Source organism: Trichomycterus rosablanca, unplaced genomic scaffold (genome assembly GCF_030014385.1).
Source record: "Trichomycterus rosablanca isolate fTriRos1 unplaced genomic scaffold, fTriRos1.hap1 scaffold_161, whole genome shotgun sequence".
NCBI lineage: Eukaryota > Metazoa > Chordata > Actinopteri > Siluriformes > Trichomycteridae > Trichomycterus > Trichomycterus rosablanca.
In genome coordinates, this window is record NW_026946989.1 from 1 (window position 1) to 14,010 (window position 14,010).

General features: G+C 38.1%; 4 non-coding genes across 4 annotated transcripts; 3 read left to right on the forward strand and 1 right to left on the reverse strand.

Moving 5' to 3' along the window:
• Nucleotides 1–2,233: 2,233 nt before the first annotated feature.
• trnaa-agc (transfer RNA alanine (anticodon AGC)) lies at nucleotides 2,234–2,306 on the reverse strand. The gene has a single exon. It is a non-coding gene; the product is annotated as a tRNA-Ala (tRNA).
• Nucleotides 2,307–3,584: 1,278 nt separating this feature from the next.
• On the forward strand, nucleotides 3,585–3,667 carry trnal-cag (transfer RNA leucine (anticodon CAG)). Its single transcript has one exon. It is a non-coding gene; the product is annotated as a tRNA-Leu (tRNA).
• Nucleotides 3,668–5,041: 1,374 nt separating this feature from the next.
• Nucleotides 5,042–5,123, forward strand: trnal-aag (transfer RNA leucine (anticodon AAG)). The gene has a single exon. It is a non-coding gene; the product is annotated as a tRNA-Leu (tRNA).
• Nucleotides 5,124–12,456: 7,333 nt separating this feature from the next.
• On the forward strand, nucleotides 12,457–12,529 carry trnaa-agc (transfer RNA alanine (anticodon AGC)). Its single transcript has one exon. It is a non-coding gene; the product is annotated as a tRNA-Ala (tRNA).
• Nucleotides 12,530–14,010: the final 1,481 nt, after the last annotated feature.

Consider the following 14,010-nt stretch of genomic DNA (forward strand, 5'->3'; position numbering starts at 1 on the left):
ACACACGCGAGACAGATACATAATAATGTGAAAAGAAATAACAGTTAGTACAAATCTTAGTACTAGTTAGTCTTAGTTTTTTATTATTTCAAATGCCATTAATAATTTATAATCACTGATTTGTGAGATATCAGCAGTAGTAGGTCATGTTTAACTGGTTTAATATTGTTTAAGCGCTGATTATCGGCTGTTTTTCGTGAGTGTGTTCGGCGGTTTTCCATGCATTTTGGCGGACTTTGAGATGCGCAATCTGGCAACCCTGACTGAAGCGTTCATTCATATTTTGGAGCGATGTACGTTTGTATGCTAGAATATAAATAACATCTTTTACAAACTGCTGTCTATTTACATTGACATTTTCTCTTCTGTCTTAACATTTTTGGAATTGGGTTTGTAAAAGTAAGGGATACAGTAGATAATATATTTAATGAGCTGAACTAACTGAGAGAAGCGCTAACGGTGTTGGAAGAGTCTAAAAGAGTTTGGAACATAGTCGTATCATCATAGCAGTACAACACAGTTTTGTCCGTAGCATCCGAAAATATCCAGAAGCTAATATACACAAACTTTTCTTTAAAAAATAAACTTACCTTGTTAATAAAGTATGACCACAATTTCTAAACAAACACAGTATCCGCTGCTGCAGTCTCTACACAAACTTTTCTGCACTGAAATCGCAAGGACACATTTTATGGATATTACGGTAATGCACTGAAAACGCGTCCTACAGTCATGCAAGCACATACAACAGTGTGTGAGTTTACACTAATCAGCCATAACATTAAAACCACCTCCTTGTTTCTACACTCACTGTCCATTTTATCAGCTCCATTCACCATATAGAAGCACTTTGTAGTTCTACAATTATTGACATGACCACTACAGAGCAGGTATTATTTAGATGGTGGATCATTCTCAGCACTGCAGTGACACTGACATGGTGTTGGTGTGTTAGTGTGTGTTGTGCTGGTATGAGTGGATCAGACACAGCAGCGCTGCTGGAGTTTTTAAATACCGTGTCCACTCTATTAGACACTCCTACCTAGTTGGTCCACCTTGTAGAGATAGTCAGAGATGATCGTTCATCTATTGCTGCTGTTTGAGTTGGTCATCTTCTAGACCTTCATCAGTGGTCATAGGACACTGCCCACAGGGTGCTGTTGGCTAGATGTTTTTGGTTGGTGGACTGTTCTCGGTCCAGCAGTGACAATGAGGTGTTTAAAAACCTGCAGCGCTGCTATGTCTTATCCACTCATACCAGCACAACACACTAAGACACCACCACCATGTCAGTGTCACTGCAGTGTTGAGAATGATCCACCACCCAAATAATACCTGCTCTGTAGTGGTCCTGGGAGAGTCCTGACCATTGAAGAACAGCATAAAAGGGGGATAAAAAAGCATGTAGAGAAACAGATGGATTACAGTCAGTAATTGTAGAACTACAAAGTGCTTCTATATGGTGGAGCTGATAAAATGGACAGTGAGTGTAGAAACAAGGAGGTGGTTTTAATGTTATGGCTGATCGGTGTATACTCACCATGTATGCGTGGCTTTCCTCCGGGTTTGAAAATGTGCCAGTAGGTGTAATTGCTGCTCTAAATTGCACCTGTATGTGTGAGTGAGTGGATAAATTAGTGTGTGATGCTTTGCGATGGTTTGACGCGCCCTGTCCAGGGTGTATTTTTGTCTTGAGCCCCGTGTTCTTGACACTGGACCCACGCTTGCCCTGTAATGCTGAATATCAATACAGGCAAATGAAGCGCATTTAAAAAAGCTTTAAAGCATTCTTGAAAAATGATGAGACCAACCTTTTTAAAAAGTAGATCCCGATGACCTGTTGACTGAAATAGTAGATCCCAAGCCACAGAAGTGTGGGCACCAGTTTTCCATTGGCTACGTTTTAACAAGACGTACCAAGAATGGCCTGTAGATGGCGCACTGTGGTCGTTTTTAAAAGCAAGCCAATTATGCCACCGAACTTAAATATGTACAATACTTTATAATGTATCAATTGTAACAGTATCAAATAATAAAACATTATAAAAAATTATAAGTTTATGCGTTTCTGTCAAAACAAAACAAAAAAGGTATGTAAACAAAACTGTTTGAGCGTAAATAGGGCGTTACTGACATTGTAACACGGACAGACTAGCCTTATGGTTGATGCTGCAACGAATTTTACCGTAATTTCATCTTTTCAGATTGCAAAATGATCATAATGTTTGTGAACTGGAGAATGTGGGCATCGATCCCACTACCTCTCGCATGCTAAGCGAGCGCTCTACCATTTGAGCTAATTCCCCTTACACAAAACTTTCCTTTACCCTTTGTAAATTGTAATGTACTAACAGAGTGTTAATGCTGCATTATAAAGTGAGGGTGCAACATGTTTAAGCTCACGTACTGTTTTCTATATTATGCGTTGTTTTTCATTAAAATGTTATGTGCATTTATATGTGGCAAAATAAAAAAAATCCATAAAAATCAAATTGAGTTAGCAGAGAACCTTAAATTATACTAAATGGTTCTTCAAGTAGAAACAGTTCTACCAAGAACACCTAAAAGAACCCTTAAGAAACACTTCTTAGTGCTACATACATCAGTTGTATTCCACACAGGTCAGCATGCGATGAAACTTTATTCATATTATGTCATCTAGTGGACAATTGAATAGCCTACAACGAGCACAAACAGGGTTTGAGTTCTTAATGAATAATAATTAATCTTAATAAATAATCCAGTCAGTTAAAAACCCAACAAGAAGGCTGTACCTAATACACTCAGACTAGAGAAAACACACCCTAACATGCTAGTGCCGTTACAGTGCTAAGAATGGTCCACCCAAAAACATTATTTGGTCAGTTGGAGATCTCATATGGGGCTCCCTTTCTATTGATTTTTGGTTTACAGCCTAGTGACAAAGGGTTACAGTAAGTACATTTACAATACATAATAATGTGAAAAGATTAAGCAGTTTACGGGTTCGAATCCCACTTCTGACATCTCAAGCTTTATACGAAGTTACTTCTTTAGAGGACACAGCCATCAGGGAATACAGTTTGCATGAACTGGGTGTACATGGTCTGCAACAATGCTGAGGTAGGTGGTACGTGTCAAAGTAACATCCACATGGATGCCAGGATCCAGGCTTTTGATCTCTAAAAGTGTGAGAAATTTAAACATGTATTCATCCTGATCATAAAGTATGTTTATTCAGCTTCTATTTACATTGTTACAGCAGTATTTTACAATTGAAATGTTCACATTATTTAAATGTATGTAAAGTACATTGTATACTAGCTGTTTACTTTTTTCCCTAAGTAAAAACTGTCATTACCTCAACATGTCATTACCAACACATAACTTCTTGTGATGGTAAAGACACTTAGTGATGGTAATAACAGGTTTTTAGTTTCACCATCACTATCTTATTAACTCTTTAATAATTAATAGTGCTTTATACAAATTTATGTCTTTAACCCTCTAACATACATAATAATGTGAAAAGATTCAGCACTTTGTACAAATCTTTGGCCATGTGGGAGTGTTGTTGGTTATTGGCATTAGAACCTTGCAAGCATGTCAGGATGGCCGAGCGGTCTAAGGCGCTGCGTTCAGGTCGCAGTCTCCCCTGGAGGCGTGGGTTCGAATCCCACTTCTGACATCTCATGCTTTATGCAAGTTTACTTCTTCAGAGGACACAGCCATCAGGGAATACAGTTTGCATGAACTGGGTGTACATGGTCTGCAACAATGCTGAGGTAGGTGGTACGTGTCAAAGTAACATCCGCATGGATGCCAGGACCTTGGTTTTTGATCTCTAAAAGTGTGAGAAATTTAAACATGTATTCATCCTGATCATAAAGTATGTTTATTCAGCGTCCATTTACATTGTTACAGCAGTATTTTACAATTGAAATGTTCACATTATTTAAATTGATGTAAAGTACATTGTATACTAGCTGTTTACTTTTTTCCTAAGTAAAAACTGTCATTACCTCAACATGTCATTGCCAACACATATCTTGTTGTGATGGTAAAAACACTTAGTGATGGTAATTAAAGGTTTTTAGTTTCACCATCACTATCTTATTAACTCTTTAATAATTAAAGCTAATTAAAGCTAAATAAGCATAATGGTTTTATTATACAAGGAAACATTAATTTTCACTGATTAGTCAATATGGCCCACAAGATATCAGCAGAGATCCAGTAAAATATCAGTAATTACATGAAAAAGAAAAGGTAAGTTTAAAGTAATATCACAACCTTCAAAATGGGAACAAGGGAGCATCGTAAGGGGAATTAGCTCAAATGGTAGAGTGCTCGCTTAGCATGTGAGAGGTAGCGGGATCGATGCCCGCATTCTCCAGTGCAGATACATTATGATTATTTAAGGGTATCATGTAATATGAAACTCGTTGCGGCATCGCTTAATGAAACGCAGCATCAAAAATTATGATCAGGATTTAAGTGAGTCTTTAAGGCAGCAAAAAATATGTGGGTATTAATATCTAAAACTCAGCGCATTATTAGGCTACACATAAATATAGATTTAAACTGTCCTCTATTTACTACAGTCTGTTTGAAACAACTAGTTGGTGTGGAGAACATGTTACACACACAGAGCGCTATTATTTCAAGCTTATCAAGTACATGGTATTTCACTTAATAATATCTCACAAAGTACAAATTCTTCATCATTCTAAACAAAGCATGTAGTACGGGACATTACCGCTCACCTAATGCACTAAGAAACAACTCGCCCAAACAGGGACTTGAACCCTGGACCCTCAGATTAAAAGTCTGATGCTCTACCGACTGAGCTTTCTGGGCTCCTACCTTCTCTTTGACTTTCATTTAAAAACCAGTCTGAAGAAGAAAGTTAATCACCAACTAATGATGTTTACCAGTTTGGTGTAGCTTGTGCTCCATCACAAGTGTGGCGATTGCACTTGCAACCTCTTTGACTTCTATTGGAAAATGCAGGTAGAAATTGCATACGTAGTTGCTCGTTTCGATCAGCATCTTAAACAGTGGTAGCGTGGCCGAGCGGTCTAAGGTGCTGGATTAAGGCTCCAGTCTCTTCGGGGGCGTGGGTTCGAATCCCACCGCTGCCAACTCATGCTTTTCAACGCCGGCTCCATGTTTACCCACCCAATGCAACGTATACTCAATCACAATCCCAAGTATGGCACATGCGATTGGCCCTTTTCGACCCACAACCTTTCTTAACTTTTTTTTTTTATGTAACATGAAACAGTTCGACCGCACTGTGCACACAAACCTTAACTTGGTGTACCTTTGTATCGTTGCTGTCATCTCTAGCATCACTCCGACTACATACAACTATGATATAATAAGAAGCATAATAAAAAAAAAAACTTGTACTCACCCAATAACTGTGTTTATACCTAAAATGGAACGCAGACACTGTGAAAACAGCATACGTTCTAAAGCCAATGAGCTTTTAAACAAGCTCAAACACACCGATGCACCACAGAGTCTTAAATTAAGCATACAGCACGATGGTTTAGCAGAAGAAATGTTGTAAGAAAGGAAGCCCTTAAATACTGACTGTCTTGTTGCTCTGCTTGCAAGCTTACTGTAACAAAAGAACGGTCGTGTATCTGATGGGTTAAGATTAGTCGCTACTCCACCAGTTCTTCGCTGTGGCTGGTTAAATGCTGGAAATTACCACTTACCTAATGCAGTAGGAACCAACTCACTCGAACAGGGACTTGAACCCTGGACCCTCAGATTAAAAGTCTGATGCTCTACCGACTGAGCTATCCGGGCTCTGCAACCTGCTTTAATCCCCACAAGCATGTGACTTAAATAAAAAAAATTAAACATATGTTGTCCTGTAGAACTTCAATTAATATAAAATGTTTTTATTTCTGTTTCGGCTCTCTTGAAGGCGATTATATCAAGTTTTAGGTGAAGTATGTTGCTGCTTACACACACACACAAAAAAAAAATCTCAGGAGTAGAATTTTGCAGGTAGATTACAAACAGATTCCTTTCTTTCACCTATTTCCTTTTTTCCTGTATCAATTGCACGATTGTTTTCCAGTCCTTAAATGTTATGTGCATTTATATGTATATGCATGAATTTGCATGTATATGCAAGAGAAAAAAATCCATAAAAATCTAATTGAGTTAGCAAAGAACCTTGAATTATACTACAGAGTTCTTCAAGTAGAAACAGTTCTAGCAAAAACACAAAAAACCCTTAAGACTTCTTAGTCTTAGTTTTTAATTATGTCAAATGCCATTAATAATTTATAATCACTGATTTGTGAGATATCAGCAGTAGTAGATCATGTTTAACTGGTTTAATATTGTTTAAGCGCTGATTATCGGCTGTTTTTCGTGAGTATGTTGGGCGGTTTTCCATGCATTTTGGCGGGCTTTTAAATGCGCAATCTGGCAACCCTGGCTGAAGCGTTCATTCATATTTTGGAGCGATGTATGTTTGTATGCTAGAATATAAATAACATCTTTTACAAACTGCTGTCTATTTACATTGACATTTTCTCTTCTGTCTAAACATTTTTGGAATTGGGTTTGTAAAAGTAAGCGATACTGTGGATAATATATTTAATGAGCTGAACTAACTGAGAGAAGCGCTAACGGTGGTGGAAGAGTCTAAAAGGGTTTGGAACATAGTCGTATCATCATAGCAGTATAACACAGTTTTGTCCGTAGCATCCGAAAATATCCAGAAGCTAATATACACAAACTTTTCTTTAAAAAATCAACTTACCTTGTTAATAAAGTATGACCTCAAAATCAAAACAAACACAGTATCCGCTGCTGCAGTCTCTACACAAACTTTTCTGAACTGAAAACTCAAGGACACATTTTATGGATATTACGGTAATGCACTGAGAACTCGTCCTACAGTCATGCAAGCACATACAACAGTGTGTGAGTTTACACTAATCAACCATAACATTAAAACCACCTCCTTGTTTCTACACTCAGTGTCTATTTTATCAGCTCCACTTACCATATAGGAGCACTTTGTAGTTCTACAATTATTGACAGGACCACCACAGAGCAGGTATTATTTGGATGGTGGATCATTCTCAGTACTGCATTGACACTGACATGGTGCTGGTGTGTTAGTGTGTGTTGTGCTGGTATGAGTGGATCAGACACAGCAGTGTCAATTAGCGTATAATCAGGACAGCGGAGAGGATCATTGGATGCAGTCTGCCAACGCTTCAGGACATTTACAACAGCAGAGTGCTGAAGCGTGCCGGCAAAATTACAGCAGACCCCTCTCATCCTGGACATTACCTTTTTCAAACTCTTCCATCTGGCAGAAGACTCAGGACAATAAAAACAAACACATCAAGATACGCTAACAGCTTTTTCCCCAGAGCTGTAACACTTTTCAACCAAAGTTGTTCTCTTGGGCAAATGTTGGTAAATACTGGTTAACAGTCCGTGTGCTGTCGGGTCTGTTAAATATGTTCTATGTTACATGTCATACATGTGTAATTGTCTGTACTATTATGTGTATTGTTTGTACTACTATGTGGACTGTTGTGTGTATCACTGAGTGTATCACCAAAGCAAATTCCTCGTATGTGTAACATACCTGGCGAAACAGACCTGCACTGTGAGATCGACTGGTAGATCGTGATCCATGTATTGGGCACCCCTGATGTAAAACAACTGTACTTTTGGTAACCCCTTTGGAGTCTTTTCAAGAAATTGCTCCTGATAACTTTTATTGTTTATTGAAACACAACATTTCCATCACAGATCTGCTTCAAACTTAGGGAGATCCGCTGTCAGAACTCGGACACAGTCTCTATGTTCAAGTCTAGATTGAAAACATGTTTATTTACTCAGGCTTTTGATTGGTCTTTTCAAACTAAACAAGCAAACCTAGTTATGCTGTAATAGTTAGGGGTGCTGGAGTCTAAACCTGTAAAACTCTCTGATATTTTACTCTTAACGATTTCACATTGTAACAACATCTTCTGTGGTTTTAACCCGAGGAGGCTCTGACGGAAACCTGTTCACCCTCTCGAGGTTAAAGACTGCAAGTCGAGACTGCAGTGCCAACAATGCTGCTCCTACTAGATGTGACAGTGACCTGGCGTGTTTGCACCAAAAATGTCCAGAACGTACAACAGACTTTATCACAGACTGGACTGAACAATGAAGAACTTACATTATTTTTTTGCTAGTTACAACTTTCAGTTCAATTTAATTTTGTGTTTGTATGATTTGTGTAAATCCTTTTTATTTAAAGTATCCTCCAGGCCACCCAAGAAGGATGGGTCCCTGCTGAGTCTGGTTCCTCTCAAGGTTTCTTCCTGAGTTTTTCCTTGCCACTCTCGCCCTTCGGCCTGGATTCTGTAAAGTTGCTTTAAGACAATGTTCATTGGAAAAAGCGCTATATAAATAAATCTGACTTGACATGTGTCCGAGATCTCTAACTCAAGCACCGTTTATGCAATCTATCTGAGTACTACTGTATTTTATAGAGTACATCCTGAGCTTTTTATTAATGTCACATTTGTAGGTGTGCGACAAGCAGCCCATGAACTTTCTTTTAAAAATGGCTGCCATGTCATATTTTAAGTAAGAGATCAGTTTCGTTCAATATGAGTCGTAACTTCAGTTTATAAAGATTACAGAAATGTACAGCAATTTTAACCCTTTCTAAACAAAACATTTATCCAATGTCCTTTGTTGTGGACAGCAGGACTTACTACACCCGGTTTTTAGCCTATTTCTATACAAGGAAGCAGAGGGCTGAGTAAGGCAGAAAATATTTTATGGAACAAATTTATGCAGGAAATTCAGGTGGTGGTGTGTTAGTGTGTTACGATTATTATGAAGGCAGATGGCATCCGGCACTGAGAAATGCAATTTATTGAACATAACATAACAGAACATAACATTAAAAAAACCTCTTTGTTTCTAGACTCACTGTCCATTTTATCAGCTCCACTTACAATATAGGAGCACTTTGTAGTTCTACAATTACTGACTGTAGTCCATCTGTTTCTCTACATAAATTTAAAACCTGGAGAATGCAGGCATTGATCCCACTACCTCTCACATGCTAAGCAAGCACTCTACCATTTGAGCTAATTCTCCTTATGAAGCACCCTTCTTTACCCTTTGTAAAATGTAATGTACTAAAAGAGCGTTGATGCTGCATTATGTAACGGCCAAAATAGTGCAGGATATACCAACTTTTTAGTGCAGTGCAATAACAAAATGGCTCTGTGAAGCAAGAACTAAAATTATGATGCATGTCATTCAACATAAAATATGTGGGTATTAATATCTAAAACTCAGTGCATTATTAGGCTGCACATAAATATAGATTTAAACTGTCCTCTATTTACTACAGTCTGTTTGAAACAGCTGGACGTACAAACAGTCGGTGTGGAGAACATGTCACACATACAGTGTGCTATTATTTCAAGCTGATCAAGTACATGCTATTTCACTTAGAAATATCTCACAAAGTACAAATTCTTCAACTTTCTAAAAACTCACTAATCAACCATAACATTAAAACCACCTCCTTGTTTCTACACTCACTGTCTATTTTATCAGCTCCACTTACCATATAGGAGCACTTTGAATTTCTACAATTATTAACATGACCACTACAGAGCAGGTATTATTTAGGTGGTGGATCATTCTCAGCACTGCAGTGACACTGACATGGTGTTGGTGTGTTAGTGTGTGTTGTGCTGGTATGAGTGGATCAGACACAGCAGCGCTGCTGGAGTTTTTAAATACCGTGTCCACTCACTGTCCACTCTATTAGACACTCCTACCTAGTTGGTCCACCTTGTAGAGATAGTCAGAGACGATCGTTCATCTATTGCTGCTGTTTGAGTTGGTCATCTTCTAGACCTTCATCAGTGGTCATAGGACACTGCCCACAGGGTGCTGTTGGCTGGATGTTTTTGGTTGGTGGACTGTTCTAGGTCCAGCAGTGACAGTGAGGTGTTTAAAAACCTGCAGCGCTGCTATGTCTTATCCACTCATACCAGCACAACACACTAAGACACCACCACCATGTCAGTGTCACTGCAGTGTTGAGAATGATCCACCACACAAATAATACCTGCTCTGTAGTGGTCCTGGGAGAGTCCTGACCATTGAAGAACAGCATAAAAGGGGGATAAAAAAGCATGGCTGATCGGTGTATACTCACCATGTATGCGTCTTTCCTCTGGGTATGAAAATGTGCCAGTAGGTGTAATTGCTGCTCTAAATTGCACCTGTATGTGTGAGTGAGTGGATAAATTAGTGTGTGATGCTTTGCGGTGGTTTGACGCGCCCTGTCCAGGGTGTATTTTTGTCTTGAGCCCCGTGTTCGTGACACTGGACCCACGCTTGCCCTGTAATGCTGAATATCAATACAGGCAAATGAAGCGCATTTAAAAAAGCTTTAAAGCATTCTTGAAAAATGATGAAGCCAACCTTTTTAAAAAGTAGATCCCGATGACCTGTTGACTGAAATAGTAGATCCCAAGCCACAGAAGTGTGGGCACCAGTTTTACATTGGCTACGTTTTAACAAGACGTACCAAGAATGGCCTGTAGATGGCGCACTGTGGTCGTTTTTAAAAGCAAGCTATGGCCAATTATGCCACCGAACTTAAATATGTACAATACTTTATAATGTATCAATTGTAACAGTATCAAATATTAAAACATTATAAAAAATTATAAGTTTATGCGTTTCTGTCAAAACAAAACAAAAAAGGTATGTAAACAAAACTGAGCGTAAATAGGGCATTACTGACATTGTACTGACAATCTTTACAGATTGCAAAATGATCATAATGTTTCAGCATTGGAGAATGTGGGCATCGATCCCACTACCTCTCGCATGCTAAGCAAGCGCTCTACCATTTGAGCTAATTCCCCTTACACAAAACTTTTCTTTATATATATATATATATATATATATATATTATAAAGTGAGAGTGCAACATGTTTAAGCTCACGTACTCTTTTCTATATTATGCGTTGCTTTTCATTAAAATGTTATGTGCATTTATATGTGGCAAAATAAAAAAATCCATAAAAATCAAATTGAGTTAGCAGAGAACCTTAAATTATACTAAATGGTTCTTCAAGTAGAAACAGTTCTACCAAGAACACCTAAAAGAACCCTTAAGAAACATTTCTTAGTGCTACATACATCAGTTGTATTCCACACAGGTCAGCATGCGATGAAACTTTGCTCGAAACAGACATCGTTTTACTTTCTAACTGTATTCATATTATGCCATCTAGTGGACAATTGAATAGCCTACAACCAGCACAAACAGGGTTTGAGTTCTTAGAGAATAATTATTATTCTTAATAAATAATCCAGTCAGTTAAAAACCCAACAAGAAGGCTGTACCTAATACACTCATAGTAGAGAAAACACACCCTAACATGCTAGTGCCGTTACAGTGCTAAGAATGATCCACCCAAAAACATTATTTGGTCAGTTGGAGATCTCATATGGGGCTCCCTTTCTATTGATTTTTGGTTTACAGCCTAGTGACAAAGTGTACAGTGCAGCAGATGGGTTACAGTCAGTACATTTACAATACATAATAATGTGAAAAGATTAAGCAGTTTATGGGTTCGAATCCCACTTCTGACAGCTCATGATTTAAACAAATCTACTTCTTTAGAGGACACAGCCATCAGGGAATACAGTTTTCATCAAAGGGTGAACATGGTCTGCAACAATGCTGAGGTAGGTGGTACGTGTCAAAGTAACATCCACATGGATGCCAGGACGCAGGCTTTTGATGACTGAAAATGTGAGAAACTGAATCATGTATTCATCCTGATCTTGCTCTGTTTATTGTTGCAGCTCTGCTGGAGGGTTATTTTTTTGGTGTTTGTGGTGGTGGTGGTGGTGGGGTCTTTGTTCCCATTTTGGTTTATTTGATGTACTTTACATCCATTTAAATATGTACTTAAATACTTAAATATCCATTTAAGTATGTTTATTCAGCGTCCATTTACATTGTTACAGCAGTATTTTACGACAAAAATGGAAATGTTCACATTATTGAAATGGATGTAAAGTACATCATTTACTAAATAAACCAAAATGGGAACAAAGGCCCCACCATCACCACCACCACCACCACCACCACAAACACCAAGAAAATAACCCTCCAGCAGAGCTGCAACAAGAACAGGACAATCTCCTACAGGTCCAACAAAATAAAATAAAAAATGCACTTCAAAAAAGACCTCACATTGTTCGTCCTAAAGGCTAAGATCAACTTTTTAAATAAACTGAGTCTGTGATGGTTTAAAAACAACGCGTAATATAGAAAAGAGTACGTGAGCTTAAACACGTTGCACCCTCGTTTTATAATGCAGCATCAACACTCTGTTAGTACATTACAATTTACAAAGGGTAAAGGAAAGTTTTGTGTAAGGGGAATTAGCTCAAATGGTAGAGCGCTCGCTTAGCATGCGAGAGGTAGTGGGATCGATGCCCACATTCTCCAATGCCGAAACACTATGATCACTTAAAGGCAACACATAATATAAAAGTCGTTGCTCACTGAAACGCTGCATCAAACATTAGGTCAGTCTGTAAGTTTTACAGTGACAGTTATGCTCTATTTTTACTCAAATCGTTTGCTTTAAAGACCTTTTTTGACTTGTTTAAATTGACAAATGTAGCGCCCCCTAGCACCCTTGGCTGTATTTGGAAAGCGCTCCCTGACTTCTTTTATTTGTTTAAGAAATCTCTTTCTTTGTGGTAATGTAAGGATTTAAAAGGGCCACTACTTATCAGTACTTACGATTATTTTATATTTAAACTATACTCTTATTTAAACCGAAAAAACTACTTCAATTACCCTATATATATGTGGTACTAACCTTGCACAAAAAAACCTGCGACTAACACCATTTACAGTAGCTGTATTAACATTATCCCTGACTCACATACCAAACTTGTACACATTAATAATACTTAAACAAATTAACTATTTACTCATTTACACAATCATTAATATGCATTTCAAACCCCAATATATTTTACAAAAATGTCATAATACAGATTCACTCAAATTACCATCAGTAATATTCAAAATATTATCAATCTCTCCTAAGTTAGGTACAGTGGGGCCAAAAAGTATTTAGTCAGCCACTGATTGTGCAAGTTCTCCTACTTAGAAAGATGAGAGAGGTCTGTAATTTTCATCATAGGTACACTTCAACTATGAGAGACAAAATGAGAAAAAAAATCCAGGAAATCACATTGTAGGATTTTTAAAGAATTTATTCGTAAATTATGGTGGAAAATAAGTATTTGGTCAATAACAAACAAGCAAGATTTCTGGCTCTCACAGACCTGTAACTTATTCTTTAAGAAGCTCTTCTGTCCTCCACTCGTTACCTGTATTAATGGCACCTGTTTGACCTTGTTATCTGTATAAAAGACACCTGTCCACAGCCTCAAACAGTCAGACTCCAAACTCAACCATGGCCAAGACCAAAGAGCTGTCGAAGGACACCAGGAAGAAAATTGTAGACCTGCACCAGGCTGGGAAGAGTAAATCTACAATAGGCAAGCAGGTTGGTGTGAATAAATCAACTGTGGGAACAATTGTAAGAAAATGGAAAACATACAAGACCATTGATAATCTCCCTTGGGGTCAAGATCTCATCCCGTGGGGTCAAAATTATCATGAGAACGGTGAGCAAAAATCCCAGAACTACACGGAGGGACCTGATGAATGACCTGCAGAGAGCTGGGACCAAAGTAAAAAGGCTACCATCAGTAACACACTACGCCAAGAGGGACTCAAATCCTGCAGTGTCAGGATCATCCTTAACCTGTCATTGCCAACAAAGGTTATGTTACAAAGTATTGAGTTGAACTTTTGTTATTGACCAAATACTTATTTTCCACCATAATTTACAAATAAATTCTTTAAAAATCCTACAATGTGATGTCCTGGATTTTTTTTTCTCATTT